The following is a 12,414-nucleotide window of genomic DNA, read 5'->3' on the forward strand; positions in this document are numbered from 1 at the left end:
TGCTCACTCTCCCAAATATAGCTGATGTTCAGTGCAAAAGAAAGCCGGTTCCTGCAACCCGCTGTCTGAGCGACTGCTGTCCCAGGTGTCATATTTGTAGGACTATTTCTGTCCATTGCTGGACGTGGGCCGGCAGCCTGAAACAGCCGCTGGCTGGCGCGGGAGAGGGACAGACAGCGTTTGGTGACTGTCAACAGACAGGGCAATCTGAAGCATGCGAGATGGTTTTAAGAAATACAAAGAAGAAAGGACATGTCATCTTATATTATCTCATCATAGGATTTAATAAAGCAAAGGACTTACTCGGGAATTTGTCCTTCTATGTGGCAATTTTTGGTTTTTAATTAAACTAAATATTTTTGTGCCGTATAGCCCTATGCATATGCATGGTGATCTATACAAAAAGTAAAGGGCATGATTTTGTTTACTTCAGCTTTTTTGTTTACTTCATGCAAGTTGTTCCTCATAAGTTAGTGCAGGGCTCACAAAGTTAAATGAATTGTTACATGGTAGCTGCTCCAAAGTCTTACAGCTTTGTTCCTGCAGTTTGTTTTGCTTCTGTGGAGGTAGAGAATGGCTGGAATGACCACTGGGGAGTTACTTATGCATATATTCACATGGCTGATCTTGTAGATCTGATTTTAGTATTTCTAACTGAACTTTTCTTGTGAGGTAGTTGTTTTAAACAACTTGTATAAATAAAGGTATGACTCCCTGAACTGCGAAGTTGAGCAGCTTATGATAGAGGAAGACATCAGGCAGCAGGAAGGAAGGAGGAAGGGTTGTATTAGGTAAGAGACAACTTGACTGCCTTGAATGTTTTAAAACACACTTCTCTGAATCAGTCACTGTATTAGCAAGATGTTTTAAAAAATAATGGCATCAGGCTGGCCCACGTTTGTGTGTTTTCATGTTCTCATGTCACGCTAATGATTTTAATTCTACTTTTTTGCCTCTGCTTTGGGAATTGTGAATGTTACATGGATGGGTAATTAGAAAGGACCCAGGGAGACTGGGGTGTGAGATAAAACTCAGAGGACTAGGAGTGTTTTGTATACCTGCTGTTCACTACTCGTCAGTGCTGCTTGGTTTTGGTGTTATTATTTATATCCCATGAGAAGGAATGTTTGGGTGATACAGATTTTGTGTCTTATGGACATTAGTGAGTCAGTTGCACATGGGAAAAAGATGCTTGCTTTCTCACTGCAGAGCAGTTCAGTGTTCAAAAGGTTTGGTTGTGAGGTTTATATAAATATACAGCACTTATTGCCAGAGGCTACAAAACAACTGAGCTGACTTTGTTGTTGTTGACTTGTTTTCTGTAGAAGCACCTCATGCTGGTAGGACTGTGGACATATTTTGTTTATCAAGTATACTAAACACAGTGTGTATAAACACAAAAAAGGACCATCAGTCTTCAAAATCATCATCTCCAACTGATCAGCTTGTATTTTTTTTTTTAACAGGGCCGTTGTATATGACTCATAGAAATGGCTACAGTAACTCCTGGTTGGTATGTTTTCTTTTTTATTAAGTATTATTTCTATGATTCCCTTTCTAGAATAGACTTCATCTGAGAAAAACGTGAAAGCACTTAAAGGCTGATATTCTCACTCCATATACATTCTATAGATTTAACCTAGGGATCAACAGAGCAAGTTGTTCCATAATGTCTTCTCTCCAGTTTCACTTGAAGAGAACCACACTTAGCATGAACAAAGAGATTAATTTTTAATCTGGTGTATTTTTTAATATTATTTTTCCCATTATGATGCACATTGGGCTGAACCATTTCACTTCAGTAGGAATGTGGTGAATCTTGAGAGATAGGCCTGTTATTTCTGATAATGTTGCACAAAAGTAATTGGACAGTAGTCTCTACTGCGGTGGCATGTCAACAAGTATGGATTTCTTTTCATGGCTAAGGGAAATGCTTTCCAGTGGATTTATGGTGACATATATAATGCGTGGTATAGTCCTGAGTGTTTGCCTTAATAATAGAAGAGTAATTTAAATCATGTGCCAGATGAAGCCATGAGAAGGGTTTATCCTTGCATTGTACCTATGAGATCTGGTATTACATTTTAGAGTGATGGTAACAGTTAAATCTTCCTTTTCTGAGGGATTAAGCATATCACCTTTTAGGAAATCGTATGAGTCTTTCCAACACCTCTCTGTAAACCTGCTGCCTGCTGTGCTTAGTTTCAGAATCCAGCGTAATCATTTTCCTCTCCAAAAACTGTTTATTGTCTCATTCATCTATACATCAGATTACTTCATATCAAAAATCACATAACTCTTCTGGGAAGAATATGCCCCCTTTTGTGGCTCCCTGAGGATTCCTTTCTTAGCCCCTTGTTGTAAACAGCTTATACAAGCGTGATAGGAGACATGGGCTCTGTAAAATCCTTTCAGAGTTATTTATTAAACTGTTGTGGTCTCAGATTATTTTTTTCAGTGATGATTCACTGGCAGCTCAGCACCTTTCTTCAGTAGAAACCTTTGCAGACTGGAGCACAAACTGTGACTTTTAATAGTGGATTAGTCTGGTGTTATTTAGCACAGGTGTTTCTCAGTTGTTACTTTGTACAATGGTGGGCAAGTGCACAGCCTGATGCATTGGGGTGAGTGTCTAATACTAGCACATTCATAGGTCTAATTATTGCTACAGATGCATGATGTGGGGGTGAGAAGGTCTGTGTGCACAATGTGAAGGCAGTAGAGCAGCAATCTTTGTAAGTGGCAGTGGGTTTTGGGAATAAAGCAGAGCATGCCCAAGCAATCCCTCTTGCCTCCCTTAAGAATGTGAAATTCTACCCCGTGCTTAAGTGGGGCCCTCGTGCTGTTCTGATCACCTCTGGTGCTTCCAGGTATTTTTTTTTTTTACCAGATGTATCATAAGTAATACCACTGACAAAAGCTATGTGGTATGTTGGGGGTTTTTTAGTAGAATGGGATTGGTAGAACAGCTAGAAAGTAATCTTTTTACTAGTGTTTTATGGGAATGTTAACCAGCCACCTGCTAGGTAATCATGGCTGAGGTACATGTATACTCTGGAACAAGTGCTTACGAGTCCACTTTACAGTGGATTTAGGCAAACTCAGGTTCAGCTCACAGCTACATCTTTGTTGAAAGTGTTTTGTATGTGAATATTTAGATGGGAAAAAAATCTTTAGTATGAGCATGCATGACAAATGCTTTCAAGATGAATCACTAGATAATTTCTAATATTGCTGTTGATGACAAGTGTGAGAGAAGCTGAGAGGCGTATTTTGTGGGAGCAGATTTAGACTGAGTTGATAATTATAAACTGATAATTATGAACTCTTGTTTTGCACAGGTAGTGGAGAACAGATTTTTTTACCTTAACTGTAACATCTGTACAACCTTTACCTGTGCAGTCTAAGCACAGTAAACTGTTCAACACTGAGAATAACCTAGACTGCTTTGGTTTTAGCTCCAGTGTGATTATTTTAAAGGTTCAGTTTAGTGGACAATGGTATTTGGAGCTCAGAAATGCTGTATCACCTCAGTGTGGTTGGATGAATTTTGATTTGTAGTGCCTGTGAATTGCTGAGGCACGAAGTGCAGTTTTTCCTGCAGGATGTTGTTTGCGATGACACGTCCTCTGACTGGCAAATAACAAGGTCTGTTCCTGATGGAAAACATGAATGTCTTGCTTGGAAGGATGAGATGTGTCTTTCACTTTGAAGAAGATATGTACAGGAACAGATCTCCTAAATGGACTATACAGCTGCAACACACTTCGGGGATGTACATGGTTGCATTTCCATCTGGAATGCCACACTAAATTGACTCAAATTGTGGACCATGCAAACTGCAGAGCTTCTTCTTGGGAACACTTGGATATATGCTCTGGGATTTGGCACTGGCTATCCCCAGCCTTTTGTAGGCAGCTTAAGTAGAGATGATGAATTGCTTGAAGTTGCAAATGTAAAAGAAAATGTTCTTCTTCCCTGTAGTGAGAAAATATGCACATATAAAACTTACAGATTAATTGCCCTTGAAGTTAATTTGCTTTTTGTTTTTAAAAGTGATGAAGTCAAAATGATCAGAGGTGAGTACATTAATATGATCTTGAGTGGTAAAGCCACAGTTGTCCCTAGCTGGCTAGGGAACCTTTTCTTCAAGCGTATAGCTGAAGTCCATTGTGCAAGTGTGAAAACAGAGAGAATTTGTCTGTGAGGAACATTCAAATCTCATAGTCTGCACACATATCTGTCTTGAAACTGTTCCTTCCTTGGAGGGAAGGGGATGAAAGGAAGTGTGTTCAGATTCACAAGAGTTGCTGGCCTTTTGTTTTCTTGCAGTTGCTTAGCTTACAATATTGGCAGGTGCTCTGCACATGTATTTAATCTCATAGTATTTTTCCTGTTGGCAGAATGCCTAGATCTGAGAAGTACATGCCTTTTATGAACACTGCTGTAAATCTAAATAAATTAAATTAGAATGTTGTTTTTTACTTGTATACATGGCTGTGAGGGGTTAGTGTTGTCATCTAGACCAGCTCAAGCTCCTTAAATTTTTTTTTATTTTCAGCTTGGAAGGTATATAACCCAGAAGAAAAGATCTTGAAATCAGAGAGTGCACAGCAACTTCTGAGAAGAGATTATATAAAGTGGTAGGTGGGAAGTTAATTAAGTAAATTCTTTTGCCTTTGGGCCCTCTCATGTTATTAAGTGACTTTGCATGTAATTTGCTAAAGTCATTGAACAAATGCATTAAAAATAATAATGTGAACATTAAAGTGTAAAGAATATAAGTGGCCACAGGATGTCCCCACTGTTCCGTGCTGATACATCCTCATAGGCTGTTTATGCTGTAGTACAGAGCTTGACATATTTCTTAAATATGATATTTTGTATTGTAGAGGTTTTCACATTTATTTTCGTATTTCAAATGTTTATGTGGCAGGCCAGCCAATTAACATCTAGATAGAAGTAGAAGGGAAAAAAGGAATTGCTTTGATTGGTTGCTTTAGGTCTGAGTTTTCTTTTGACTTCCAAAGATTGGGAATGGACAAGACTTGATTTTTTATAAGTAACAGTTATTCATTCCATGTGAGTGCAGTTTGGTTGCTCAAATCAGAATGAAAATTTATTCAGAAAGGTAATTTGCTGCCTGCTTTTAAAAACCTACTACCAGTGGTTTGCATATTCACAGAATTACAGAATATTTTGAGTTGGAAGGGACCCACAAGGATTGTAAAGTCCAACTCTTAAGCGAACGGCCCATATGGGGATCAAAACCACAACCTTGCAGTTATTAGCACCATGCTGTAAACAACTGAGCTAATCTCATGTTGACCAAGAAAGTGAAGGGGCATACTTATCTAAGGACTTGTTTGAACAATGCTGGTGGTGTCAAATACACTAAGGTGTGAAAGTAAAAGTAATGTTTTTGGGCTATTAGGATGGCTTACAATGGAAGTGGTTTAATTTAAGGAGAAGTGAGTCATTCTGCAAAATAAATGTATCTAAGTGGGAAGCTGGTGCAGAGAATAGCTACATAAAACTTACACCATGGCTTCTGAATAGTATATGTGTCCCAAAACTCTGTAAGTGCTGTATGTGATGGATCAGACCGTGGCTGATACTGCACAAGGATATATGTCCCATCCCCGCAAGTGTTCAAGGCCAGTTTGGACAGGACTTTGCACAACCTGGTCTAGCAGAAGATGTTCCTGCCCGTGGCAAGGGGAGTTGGAACTAGGTCATCTTTAAGGCCCCTTCCAATCCAAATCATTCTATGATTGTATAAAAGTATAAAGCATAAGGAGCTCTATGTTAAGGCTGGGACTTCATGTTAAAATGTACTCCTGAGTTTGTTTTACTAAGACCATGCTGTTACATATAGGCTATGGCATCAATACTTTCCTTAGGAATTCTTTATAGCTACATTACCTATATCCAGTTGCTTTGGATTTTCAGCACTTCTGAAAATCACAACCTGTGTTTTGAAGTCAGTATCTTAGATGAGAAACAATGACATTTTGGGTAGCCCGTTGTGCCTGAAAATTCAAGCAGTGAGGCCTTGTAAGTTGGATACGAGCAGACATACGTCCACAATGATACCTTTTTACATGCATGTGGCCATTCAGCCTTCTGGGAAAGCCTGAAGAGGAAACTCTTCTTTCCCAAGCAGCTTACTGCTTTTGTTTGTCCTTTCTACAGTGCAGGAGCTGTGAATTACATTTTTGTATCAGTGGCACGCCTGCCTTTTCTTATTGAATTGAATGTTGCAGTACCAGCAGTATTCTGCAGTCTTGTTTATCTGGTAACTTCCAGGCTTGGATTGTCTGTCCTATTACCAATAGCTCTATAGGCCAGACTTGCCTGAATAACTACAGTAATTGTGCTGCAAACAACAGATGACTGGCATTTCACTAGAGGTGCTTCCTTGGGACTTAGTGAATTTGAACTTACTTTCTCAAGAACTGCTCTTAGAAGTAAGCTTGGAGTACAGCACTCAACATATAATCTAAATCTATTCTTGTCCATGAGGACATGCTGCACGAATCTATGTGATTGTATATGTATTTATTATTGAAAGAGTTTCAGGGGAGACAAATGTTTTCTCTTTTCCAGCATGCTATACCTTTTGGGTGTTTTATGTGGAATGTAAGTTGGCTTTTTTGTATCTGTGGTTTTTATGACAGTATTTTTATAAAGGAAGCATATGCTGTCATCCACTTCAGTATGTGCAAGATTCCCACTGGACCTGATTCATACTACTGCTACTGCTGCCTGCTTAGTCATTTGGCTCACTGACATCAGAGGTAGTTTTGCATGAAAGAAAAAACTCCGATGGAGTTGTTAGCGGGGATAACTGTTCAAAACAATGGGACTCTTGTGTGTCCAGAGGCTGCAAATCTTGACTTGGACCTGTCTTTGAACTCTTGCACTGACTGATATGAAGGGATCCAGTGATGAAAGCTAATCACCAAGTAGAAAAAACTTTCACAGTGCTTTTGGAACTGAAAGGCTGCAGTTGCAATACAGTGTGTGCAAGCTCCCTGTGAACTGGGAGGGTCATGCATGGGCAACTGGGCTGTTGAACTCTGAGTGATCAGGTTTGTAAGGAGCCTGCAGTGCTGCTAATTCAAGAATCCTGCTGTATGATCTTAGTGCTTTGAAGAGTTAAATGCATTACTAAGTGCACTGCAGCAAAGGAAAATGCTACCCTACAAACAGGGGATTTCTGTGCTTTAATTGAAGCTGTGAACAGTTGCTCTTGAACAATGTGAGGCAGCACATATTGGAGGAATAATTGCCCGTCAGACATAAACTATACGGTATAAGCGTTGTAAGCTTGCTTCAGAAGACTCTCTGTGTCCCCTTGGTTGCTGCCTTTCTTTTTCCTTCTTGCATACACATACCTCCCTGGAATGAGGAATAATTAGTAATTTTTTAGTGAGAATTCATAACCTCTGTGCTAGCTGCACAGAGGTTATGAATTCTCTCATTTTCTCATTACCTGACAGGAATGAGGCAGGATATGGAGTTCCTGCGTGGATGGGTTCAGGTTACATTCCCCATCTCATTCTATGGATTTGGCCCTGTAAATTAGGAAAAGGCAGCAATAAGAAATGCAGTCTCAGGCCCTCTATCTACAGTATGGCAATGATAGTGTGACTCTTTCGGCTCTCTGTGTGTCTGTGTGGCACAGTGGTGCTGTGGTTGGAGTATAGCAGCTCCCAGCTTGCTGTGGGAATGGGGATTTGGATGTTGCTGTCTCCGACCTGAAGAAATGTATGCCATGTCCTCAGCCAGCTTGATTTTGGGAAAGAAAAACTGGGTGGGAAACACTGTGTGTTCAAGTGATTTGCTCTATGTTAGCTGGTCCAGTCTTGACAAAACCCAGGAGCAGAGACAGATAGGAAGGTGTGTTCATAGCCACATTGTCAGGAAAATAAGCTTTCTTCCAGGAGAGGGCACATTTCCACTAGGTTTGTGCCAGTACAGCTGTGTTGGCAGGCAGACTCCAGCCCTCTGACTGAGAAGGATGTTCTGTCTTTGACCCTTCAGTCATTCAGTGATGAAACCAGGTCTTTCCTAGCAAACTCTGGCATGGTAAAATAGGTGTGACAAGAAACATTCCTCTAACTGGTAACTATCTGTGGCTGCCACTTGGTCCTTACCTGGCATGTGGCCTTACAGATTTTTACATGTCGAATTCTGATGTTATGTCAGTGGTAGGGAAGCTGGGCAGGGGAGAAGAGAGTACTGTTGAGTGTGAAAGTTACCTGATGTTGGAGGGGGAATGGGAAGGAGAGAGCACTTTCATCTTTCAAATGAGGCGAGGGACCAATGTGTTTTAAAGTCCAGAGATTTGCTGTTAAGTTGAACCAGAGCTTGCTTTCCTGTTATTAAACTTCTTTTTTGTTATGCGTGAAGAAGACATGAAATACTTTTGAATTCTAAAAGTGTCCTCACTGTTCTGGGGAAAATTGGATAGAAGTAAGTTAAGAGTTTGTGGGAGTATCTGTCTTTCAAACAAAAATATGCGTTTTTTGATCCCTGGTTTGCATGACCTTGTGAACTCATTATGGTTCTCTGCATTGTTCTGCAGAGACTTGATAATAACCTTACACTGTAATTAGCAGTTCTTCAAAGAAATACCAAGCTTCAACTAATGTATTACCATTGATGATTTACTTGGTGAACCGATAGCAAAGGTAGACAAATAACTGCCTTTTCCCCCTCATATGCTGCCCAGCAGTTACTTAAGCATATTACAGGGAGGTAAATAAATTAGACCTTTCTTTTTTCAGGTAACATGTCTGACAGCTAGCTGTTTTCTTGTTGCCTCTCACACAGTTTCTTTTTTGACAGCAGCAACTCACCTGATAGAGTTGATGTGCTGTTTTTAACACAAGTATAGTGTCTATTGTTTAGCCAGAAAGTCAGTGACGCATCATCTCTTGAATTTCTGTTAGTTTTAAATTCTCATTGCTGTATCCTTCCTTTCTTATACTGTTTCTTGGGGAGGTTGTTTTTGTTTGTTTGTTTGTTTGTTTGTGTTTTGTTTGTTCTTTTTTTACTGTAAGGGTGAGCCACATTCTCATGGAAGTTGTTAAGGATGCAGTTACATTTAAAATGACATTTAAAAACAAATATGCATCATGTCTGTTGCTTAATTGCACGATGATATATAACAGTACTTAGTTCATCCACATACACAAATGTGCATTGGCAGTTTTAACAGGAGGTTCTGCAGGCTTAGTCTTCCTCCCTGGTTATGGTACTTGAAGGTAAAAAATACAGCTGTATACTTATGAAAGCCAGCAGAAAAATCTCTTTTACAATAGCAATGGTTATACTCTTACATCCTTATTCCCTGCCATTATGCACTACTGAAAATGGATAATAAAAGTTGGAGTCAATGTAAACCACAACAGTCTTCATGAAAAATGTGAAAAATAGTTTTAACAATTTTGTCAAGTAGCTTTAAGCTGTGCTTAGGGGTAATATCAGGAAATCTCAGACAATACTCTACAGAATCTACAGAGGGAATAGCAACCATATTGCAGACTTAATGCAGTGCCTTCAGGAGGTTTTCTGGAGGTAGTGTTTGGACTTAATCTGCACACAGCCTTCATGAAGAGAAGCATCCCTGGTTATTTGCATCAGGTATTTCCACTCTTGCCTGAAGGAGCAATGCCTGAACTTTCTTCTGCATGAAACTGAAACTCCAAAACCATGTTGTTGCCAAGTGTGTCTGGTGTATTTGTCACTGGAGCATGGCAGTATCTCTTGAACAAACATCACTATTGTGACGAGATGATTAATGGATTAGTGCTTTCTAAATGTGTCCACTTGGCTGCACTGTAGATTTATAAATATATCCCTCTCCTGGCTTGTTTCTTAAATTAGTACTTCACCTGAAGTTGACAAACTTTTAATTTCTTGGGATGCTTCCAAAGTTCTGGCATCACATCTTCTGGGAGAACAAGACTTTGGAAAATCATCCTGAATGTAGCATAAAGATCTACAGCTTACAACCTCTGCTGGTTTTTTGTGTTTTCTCTTACATAACTTGTTGAATACAGAAAATGTGAAATTCAGTAGTTTTGTTAGTCTGTCTGTGTGTCATTTTCAGTATAGTTTTTGGGCAAAGAGCATTGTTTTGGAATTCTGGAGTTAGGGTGGGGGATATATGAGCTGTGTACAACCACAGGGACTGGCATCCCTTCCTGCTAAGGTTCACTTCCCTGTCATGCTGCCTATGGCCCTGGGGAAATGCCTAAAGGGGGCAGGAGTCAGGAGGGAGACTCCCATCCACCCAAAACAGTTGCAGAGGAGGGCTCTGCATCATGATCCCTGCTCCTCAGTGGGGCCAGCTGCTCCAGTATCCACCCTGGCAGGGCATTGGACTTACAGGGACAAGCGTGGCAAAGCCAGTGGGACTTGTGCAATGTGGGGACATTAAGGATGGGTGTAAGGAGATGAAGAAACCTGGTCTAGTGGAAGGCGTCCCAAGCCATGGCAGAGGGGTTGGAACTAGATTGTCTTTAAGGTCCCCTCCAACCCAAATCATTCCACGATTCTATGTGGCTGATCTCCAGTAGACTCCTAATGCTGTGACCTCTTCTGAGGTACAGGAAAATTCAAACAAGAGCAATGCACTGTCACAGATGTCTGGTATAATCTCTACCAATGTGTTCCCAAGCAAAGATCTGGATTCCACCTAATTTGAAAGCTGTTGTAATAGATGCTAGTAGTTCTACTTGTTTTGTATCTCTAACATTGAATATCATAAATTGGGAATTACATTTCAGTAGAAATTACATGTTACATATCTTTCTTAGGATAGCAGAGCATAGCTATCGATTTATGGATTACTTAAATGAAATATTCTCTATTATTATTACATATTGCTCTATCAAACACAGTATTAGCTTTAAAGATCATGCACAGAGGAGCAGTGTTTGGTAATGCATAGCATTAGCAAACAGCATTACTGGGCAGTCTGACCACCCGGCTTATAACAAAGGCTTTGGCTTTCACACCAGTGAGATCTTTGTATTGCTGCCAGCATGCTTTCCACAACACTGCTTCATAGTTGTGTAAAACTTGTGAGAGCAGAAGACTTATAGAAATAACAGGCTACACCATTATGCAACAAGATTATACACTGCTTATCATAGATGAAGTGCTAAGTACTGGCTGAGTCATCAAAGAGATTGAGATTGATGTGTGTGTGAGTGCATGGCTGCATATTTAACTTCTTCCTTGTGTTCCTTAGTGTAATAGTGTCTTAGTTGTTGAGCCTGAGTACTTTCACTTACTCTTGCTGTGATTAGCTACTGCCAATTTTGACTGAGCACCAGTCATAATAAGGAGTAGAAACTCTCTAACCTTGTTTTTCCTTAGCTGATATATATCTGCCAAATTCCTTAAAAGAAGCTTCATCCTTCTTACTTGGTGCTTTCAGTTTCGAGATTACCTGGATTTATACCTCTGAATTGTGCTTGATCATGATTGGAGAGTGATGGTTTTAACAAATATTTTAATTCAAAACAGTTTCTTTTATAAAATTAAGTAGCTTCTTCTCTATTATATAGATGTCTAGCACTTTCCCCCTTTTTCTTGTGCCTATCGATGTTTACTTCAAATACATCTTAGTTATTGCAGTGGAATCAAAGACATTGCAACATGTAATGTTTTGCATAGGCAAAACAGTGTCTTGACTTAAAGCCAATAATAAAATAATTGATGACTTAAACTACAAGAATTTAAACCAGTAGTTTCTCTGAAACACTTTCTTCTGTCTGGAAAATCAGGAATCTGCTTTACAAAATAGTCTGGAGCATTAAGAAAACTTACAGGTGAGGTAATTGAAACACTATAGTGCTACCCTAAGAACAACTAAAAACCATGACAACTTTATCTTCAGGAAAGAACCCTACAGTTCTTATTATCAGTGAGCATTAACACCTCTTACAGTAGACAACACTAAGGTATCGGTATTACAGAGAGAGCTATGCAGCAGAAAATAAGAGCTTGCTATTTCCTGAACAACTTAAAAATAGATATCATAGTAAGTATATTTTGTTATGTGCTCTGCAAGTACTTCAGTTTAGCTGCACAAGAGACTTTTGGGGGCATTTGTTTTGTTGTTTAGCTGCTAAGACTTCGTTAGGTTTTTTTTTTTACTGACAGTCAGTCAGTAACATCATTTGAAACTGATAAGTGGTACTGAGCAATCAATAAGCTTGCTTTCAGGGCTGACTGAGGTGCTGGTTATTACTGTAGTCATGTCTGGCAACCACAGCTGCTGTTTGTAACACCAGTTTCACGTTTTATTTTGTAAGGCTGCTGTGAGCCTCAGATGAGGTCACATGACTATAAACAGCAATGAGTGAGAAGAGATAAAGTTCTAGGATCCTA

The 12,414-nt window shown here is 39.6% G+C and overlaps 1 long non-coding RNA gene across 2 annotated transcripts in view; it reads left to right on the plus strand.

Annotated features, from left to right (window-relative positions):
* The first annotated feature begins 389 nt into the window (after positions 1 to 389).
* LOC108640187 overlaps positions 390 to 12,414 on the plus strand; it is a 64,485-nt gene continuing 52,460 nt past the window's right edge. For both annotated transcript variants that reach the window (XR_003915796.1, XR_003915795.1), the window contains exons 1-3: positions 390 to 791; positions 1,467 to 1,513; positions 4,562 to 4,643. This is a non-coding gene — a long non-coding RNA (uncharacterized LOC108640187). The remainder of the gene's footprint in view (positions 792 to 1,466; positions 1,514 to 4,561; positions 4,644 to 12,414) is intronic.

This window comes from Manacus vitellinus, unplaced genomic scaffold (genome assembly GCF_001715985.3).
Source record: "Manacus vitellinus isolate BGI_N305 unplaced genomic scaffold, ASM171598v3 scaffold_22_pilon, whole genome shotgun sequence".
Taxonomy (NCBI): domain Eukaryota; kingdom Metazoa; phylum Chordata; class Aves; order Passeriformes; family Pipridae; genus Manacus; species Manacus vitellinus.